Below are 8163 nucleotides of genomic sequence, written 5' to 3'. Positions count from 1 at the left end.
GGACACTCATTTAACGATGCATACTCATTTCGAAACAAAACGCAATCGTTTGGACATGCATGTATCTTATCATAGCTCATGCCAATAGAGCACAACATCTTTTTGGTCTCATATGTTCGATTGGGAAGAACATTATCCTCATGAAGCATATCTTTCAAAAGGGCTAATAACTCTGTGAAACTTTTATCCGACCATCCATTGCCCGCCTTTAAGTTGTACAACTTTAATACCGCAGACAATCTTGTGAATTTAGTGCAACCATCATACAAAGGTTTCTCTGCATCACTTACCAACCTCTCAAACATTTCAGGACAATCCTTAAGATCTCCTTCAAGTGCTTCTGCAATCTCTTCAACTCGATCACAATCGTATGTATCTGCGCCACTATAGTTTGAGGCATAGGTCGTACTATCCCCCGGTTCAACATTCTCGTTTCTTTTCTCACCATGCAAATTCCAACATGTATAACTTCGATTAATTCCATGCCTCATTAGATGCGATGTCAACCAAACTGCGTCAACCCGTTTCCCACAACAACAACCCAAGCAAGGACATATCATTCTACTGGGGTCTTCGGCGTGCGCAACGGCAAACTTAACGAATTCTGATACCCCATTCTCGTACTCTCTCGATAATCGATTGGAAGACATCCATGTATTATCCATTACTAATTAGAATAAACAAAAAACAATTTCACAAGAGAAACCAAAAATGGGATAAGACAAAACAATTTCGCTTTATTGAGTTAGGGTTTTACAAAATGTTGTTAAACTACAATCTAAGCCGCGAAGTCAAAGGTTTCTAATGTCTCTATAATGCAACCATAACCGAACCCTAACAACAGTCTTTGAATGTGATTCATAGCGATATCAAATTCAGCAATTTAAAAACCAACCGTCAATTGCCTAATAAACCCAAACTATTTAAATGACTATGAATATTGAAACTTTACAGGTCGAAACAAACGAAGCATAGACAACAATAACATAAAACTGAAATGGGGCAAAGCTAAAACAAAGCAATAGTGCAAGTAATAATGTATGCTAGAATAAATACACTCATAAGCTGCATATCGTGTACCTTTGATTGGTAGAAGGAGGAAACGTCGTAGATCTAACAGAGGTGGAAGGAGAACGCCTTAGAAGTAGCGAAAATCGTAGCAGTGAGAACCCTAACATGAAATAACAGAGAGTGAAATAACAAAACGCGCAGTATGTTATAATTTTAATGTTTACTAAAGGGGACCTTAGAGGGCGCTTGTGGAAAAAAAAAGCGCCCTCAAAAGGGGGCCTAAGAGGGCGCTTATGAAAGTGCTCTCTAAGGCTTTCCAGAAGCGCTTTATAAACTGGAAATGCACATGGACTTATAACAGCGCTTTTTAAAAAGCGCCCTCTAAGGGTAACCTTAGAGGGCGCTTTCTAAAAAGCGTCATGTATTGTTGTCCCTCTATCTCCTCCTTATTTTTTCGCTTCACCTTAGAGGGCGCTTTTTTACAAAAGCGCCCTCTAAAGTGCGCTGTCTATTGCTCCTTATTTTTTCGCTTCACTTTAGAGAGCGCTTTTGTAATAAAGCGCCCTCTAAGGTGCGCTGTCTATTCCAATTTTTGGCGTAGTGCTTTGGAGATTGGAGTAAGTCCAGATTGATTGGCATCTGATATCCATGTTTTGTTTTCCTTTAGAGATTGGAGTAAGTCCATATATTGGCATCTGGTATCCTTGTTTGTTTTGGTTCTTTGGAGATTAGAGTAAGTCCAGATTGATTGGCATCTGATATCCATGTTTGTTTTAGGAGATTAGTATAAGTCCATTGATTGGCATCTGATATCCATGTTTGTTTTAGGAGATTGGTGTAAATCCATTGATTGGTATCCGGTATCCACCTTTGTTTGTGAGATTAGTATAAGTACATTGATTGGCATCTGATATCTATGTTTGTTTTAGGAGATTGGTGTAAATCCATTGATTGGTATCCGGTATCCACCTTTGTTTGTGAGATTGGTATAAGTCCATTGATTGACATCCGGTATCCATTTGCTTGTTTATTTATTATTGCTCATTTGCCTATTCCAAAGGAACCACTTTGATCATCTGCATATGATCTCAAGAGGTGAACCTCTAAGAAGTTTTACACTCCTTCACCCACACCTTTTTTGTTCTAAACCCTTTTTCACTTGTTGACTTTTAAAACTTGAAGTAAATATTGTGCAAACATCTTCATGTCTTTTCAAATTAGAAACCTGGACCTTAAGTTCTTGATTTTCAAACTTCACTTTTGATAATACTTCTTTCTGAATTGAATCCTAATCATACTTTGACCATATTTTATGAATACTCATAATCAATTAATTTCACTCATTCAATTGTTTTGTGGCTTTGCCCATTCTTATTAAGTTTTTATACATTAGCCATAGGTTTGATTTATCCTAGTTGGTTGATGTTAATCTCACCTTTTGTCCTTAGTGATTGAATTGTAAGACTTCCTTGCTTATTATAGGGTTAACCCCTCACTAGCAAGTTGAAGCTTTTCTCACGTGGTGGACTTGTTGTTTATATAAGGTTGAGTTTTCTCCCGTGGATAACGTAAGACCTTAGGGCTTGTGTTTTAAAATCAACCCACTTACTTTTTGAGAAATCTTTTAGCCGAACTACGGCGTTTTGATCCTTTACCTTTCATGGAAAGGTACGTAGGCAACGGGTTCATCCGTTCAAACACAAAAATAATTAACTTTTATATTCTTTTCTTATCCCTTCAATCCATGTTTGCACAATAAATATTTTCATAACAAATAACATTCCATTTCAACAAGTGTGAAAAGGGCTCCCTAGGAGTACCTAGGACGTTTTGGGTGCCTAACACCTTCCCATTGCGTAATTTACCCCTTACCCCGATCTCTGATCTTTCATTAGTTTTCTATCTGTAAAACTTCTTAGGCTTTTGTTCGCTTTTTAGCCATTCCTTTGGATAAATAAAAGTGCGGTGGCGACTCGATTCCTTGTATGCTTTGCTTATGGTTTATTCAATAGACCATATAGCGACGAATACACCGCTACAGGTTCCACTATCAGTATCCTTGTGTTTCCCACCTTTATCACAACCAAATATTAATTTGTTACTTCTCCCTCTTTTGCATGTTTCAATATCTGAATGAGTGATAATAACGGTTACTTTATTATCGATTCCAACCTCTTTAATCCATCTGATCACCTCTTCTCGTGTACCAAATCTTTGAGTGGTTAAAAACGCATCAGAAGTATCTACACATATTAGGGGAAGAATTTCCATACCTGCACAACAACAAAAATTCAAAAAAATAAATTAAAATGCAAATCGGAAGTCTTCAAGGAAGAGTTCCGGATCACAGAAATAAAACACCAGAAGTCTTTGGAAAAGACTTCTGGTGTATGTTACTTTGTTAACCGGAACACATATGATAAGTGTTCCGGAACGTTCTTTTTTCAAAAATTGAATCGGAACTCTTCAAGTAACTCTTCCGGTATATGTTTTGCAGTATTCCGGATGTCTTTCACGAAGTCTTCCGATTTGAAAAAAAATATATACCGGAAATCTTTTCCAATGAGTTCCGGTACGAGGGTGGATAGTGCAATTTTTGGAAGTCTCAATTGAATGGTTAAAAGTGAAATGGTAAATTGGTTAAAAATAAATAAGAGTAAAATTGGTATTTTTAAAAAAATATAGGGGTATTGGTATAAGTACAGGGGTATGAAGTAAAATTTCCCAAAAGACGAGGTACAAAAAGCTTACCAACTAATAAAGTGTTTGGAACACCTCCTTGTATACAACATTTGTAGTAGTCGAACATAGTGCATTATCCTTGTCATGTATTAAGATTTTCATACCATTTTTGCTCTTAACTCTTGAAATTGCAACATACAATTGGCCATGACTAAAAACGGGAGTAGGCAAATACAATACGACAATATCAAGTGATTGACCTTAAGATTTATTAATTGTCATTGCGTATGAGACAATAATCGAGAATTGTCTCCTAATCAACTTAAATGGCCAAGGTGACTCAGAAGGCGGCATAGACATTTAAGGAATGTAAAAAATGTTATATATGTTCTTTCCATGCATAATTTTTGCCTCAATGACTTGATTCGCTAACGTTGTAACAATTAATCTTGTTCCATTGCACAACCCTTCAGTCTGGTCCAAATTTCTCATTAGCATAATGGGGGTACCAACCTTCAATTTGATCCTATAATTTGGTATACATGATGTTCTCAGTTTACTAAGAAATTATGGAGTTAGCACTTCAGAAGCTTCACTATAACTTGTATTAGTTCTATCAATTTAATTGAAACTCAAATATTCTTTCTCTTGTCCTAAATAAAAACATTAAGACATTAGTAAAAGTATTTGATACAATGTCATGTTGTATGTATAAATAGATTATAGTTAAGGCATGTTTACCTAGAATCAAGTCTAATACATAATGATTGATTTTGTCCCCTATTTCAATGATTGAAGCAAGAATAGCTTTTTCTTGTTAGAATGCAACATCTTTATGAATTTCCAACTGATTGGGATATGTGCTATCAACAATAGCCCTCATAGGATCATCAAAACTTGATATTAATAGCTCCTGAAGAAGTTCTATATCAACCAAATCATCATTTGGTCCACAGATCTTACCATCCCCACATTTAAAATTCATTTTGAGAATTCAGCTACTTCTGTAGAACTTGTATTTCATGTCCCATGTTGAAGTCTTATATTTTTTGTTAGTATTAGAAACTGACAATAGTCTCATACATAAGATAATATAATTAATGCATGAATATTATCTGAACGAAGTGCTCTTGGAACAACACGAAGAATATGTCTAAAATCTCCTCCAAAAACAACAACTTTGCCACCAAAAATTATATCCTGCATACCCTTTTTGCTCATGACATCTTGAAGGGTTTTACCTAATGCCTCAAAGAAGTTCTTATGAGACATAGGTGTTTCATCCCATATTATCACATCAGTTGCTTCAAATAACTGTGAATGTTTGGTGTCTTTGTCAATGTTGCAAGTAGAGTTGTTAAATGTTGGCATATGTATTTTGAACTTTGAGTGTATTGTTCTTCCACCTAACAATAACAACAAAGATATCCCACTTGAAGCAACGGTAAGAACAATTTTTTTCTGTGAATGAATGGCACTTGATAGTGTTCTCTACATGAAAGTTTTATCGGTCCTTCCATAACCATTGAAAAAAACACCTCTCATATTTGTTTGTTGACGGCTTCCATGATTTTATCAAAGATTGAGCGTTGTTCATCTATAAAATAAAATGTAAGAATTATGACTAAAAACAAAAACAAAAAATCATATATCATGTCTATTTGACACAAAATCATAGTACAAAGAAAATTAATTACCTGTAAGGGCACGAAAAAGCTCATGGAAATTTTGTCTTCCGCATTGTAATCACGTTCGTCATAAATCAATTTGTTGCCAACGTGCCTGGTAACATATGAATATGGATAAGGCATACCTTTAAATTCATGCAAACTTTTTCGATTTGATTGCAACAGATTCTCAATCTCAATGAGTGTCAAAAAATTTATCTCCGTTTTGGTCAACTGCAAACCTGTCAAAAATAAACCAATCAGCGCTTTATATAAACATCTTGTGACTACATCCATGTGAACAACATAAATGAAACGTGCTTCTTGGAATAGAAACATTAACTGCCTCGATTTTAAACCTGCAACATCTATCTATTATATAAGTTGCAGATGCAGGCCTGTAATACATACATGAACATGAAAATTAAAATAATACATACATTCAGGAAATTAAAGCGCTACATAAATACAGGAAATTAAATGGAACAATCATATCAAAATAATACATACAACAAACATCATATAATAGAACAACATAAATAAATCAGATATGACACAACAAAATTATATAATGGGACAACAATATATAATGTAGAAGCTGCAAGTCCATTGTGATATATAAATTTAATAATAACATATTTGGGTGTCAACATATCATTGTGATATAGTTAATTGATATGTTTAGATTTATAATAATTTATTTCAAAAAATTAAATAACAATCATTTACCTCCATTATTTGTCTTATGTCTTTGTTGATAGAGAATACCGTCAGAGAACATCCTCCATCCTCCAGTTTTTTCCCAAACTTGATGTGGTCTATTGATGGTACCGGATAGTAGTATAGTAACAAATAACTTTCTCAAAAAATGACGGGAACCCCAATCCTTTGTCTCATTTATGGCTACAACATATTCCTTGTAATCATTAAGAAATCTCATTTCAAAATATACATCCCTAAAACTATCATGAACCTTTCCACCACGTATTTTATATTGTCATAGCAATTTGGTCCCTTGACAATGGTTAGCATCATCCTCAAGTAATACAACTCACTTATACTTGGAGGAATCCAACGTCGGTATCTTTTTTTCATAAACAAACTTGGAAATACATTGAGACTACGTCAGGTTTTTTGCGTATGGGTATGTCTTGTTTGCTTTCATCCATGAAGTAAACATTGATTCTTTCACTGTTGGTTTGTCAAGCACTTCATATATCATCTCATAATCAGTATAGTAAATAGAATTGTTGCCCTTAAGATGGAAGTACAACCTTCCAATTGAAGGAAACCTACCATGAATAGGAAATGCAAAAAGCCTCCAACATGCTTCACTTGGTGAGACATATCTACAATCAAGATATTGTTTGATTTCATCAACATTTCTTATCACAACATGTCTGTTAGATTCGGTTAGGACAACAGCAGCGGTAATTCTATCATATCCTTGTTAGTATACTTGAACAAGTACTTCACTTAAATGCTCTTATTACACCACTCCATATTGATGTGTGCTTGAAATTTCTTCAACAAATATGGATTATAAGGAACGGCATATATGTTATCAAGAACAATATGATTTTTTTCATCACTGTATTTCCAGTTCCTCTTCTTTTGTACACAAGATATTCATCCTGATCAACAATGGTTGTAGGCTGATATTTTTTGGGAAAGTATTTAGAGTACTTTCTGTTTTTCATGCAAGGTGAAGATCTGTTTGCTAAACCACATAGACCATGAATCATATGTGTCTTGACCAAGTGATAAAGTTGCCTATCATCTTCTTTTGTTGGTATCTCTGCTGAAGTGATCTTATTTATATCATCTGGAGTTGGATACTTGCTAGATGGATGCAAGAATAGAAGAATATATGCATGTGGTAAACCCCACTTTTGGAATTGAACCATATGTATCTGCAAATAAGTTAATATAATATTAAACGCTGCATATAAAAGATTTAAAATGTGTAATGGAACAACATGATAACTATAGTCAACTGGCGTTAATTTGACTCACATGTAAGTACTCTACCTAAGACATGCTTCTTTGTTAAATCACACAACAACTCTTCCAAATTTATTTTGAAGACTCTTTAGGTGATATCCAGACGATCTTTAGGATGTAAGTTAATTTTGTTAAGCAATCTTTGAATTTCATGTCAGTTTAGATTGGAAGTAAATGTGATAAAAAGATCCGGAGACCCAATATGACTACAAATTATCATTCCATCAAAATAGAGTTGTTCCATGTACCTCCGACTTCCAACATAATTTGTCAGTAAAACCACTCTTTTATCTTTCTTTGATCCTTGAGTGCTTGCGGCCTGTTCTAATCAAGTTAAATTGCAGTATTTAGAAACTATAAGCTTTTTCTGATGCTTATGAATATAATTCAGTCTCTATGACTCCACCATAGTAAATCCATCAACCAAAAATTGTTGAAACAACCTCCTTGACCGCAACAGAGTATGCACTTCATTATGTTTGGTTTGAATCCTAAAAATAAGTCATTCTCTAATGGTAAGATTATTCCTCTTGCTTTTTTTTTTATTTCCCTATGAAGCATTCCAAGTCTAAAAGCATCTTCACCGTATGGAAACAAAAATGGAAACTGATACGCTAGATAACTTGGATGAAACTCACTTATTCTTTTCAATCTTCCGCTCTACCTCTCAAGAAGAATATCCCTTTTAGAATATGTATCAACTATTAGAAATAATTCATATTTATTAATTGTACTATTTTCTTAGCCCCTAAGTTTGTTAGAGGGTATTTTAGTATTTTATCCTATTCTAGTAACCCTA

Source organism: Lathyrus oleraceus, chromosome 4 (assembly GCF_024323335.1).
Source record: "Lathyrus oleraceus cultivar Zhongwan6 chromosome 4, CAAS_Psat_ZW6_1.0, whole genome shotgun sequence".
In the NCBI taxonomy this organism is placed as follows: domain Eukaryota; kingdom Viridiplantae; phylum Streptophyta; class Magnoliopsida; order Fabales; family Fabaceae; genus Lathyrus; species Lathyrus oleraceus.
This window is presented reverse-complemented; position numbering follows the sequence as displayed.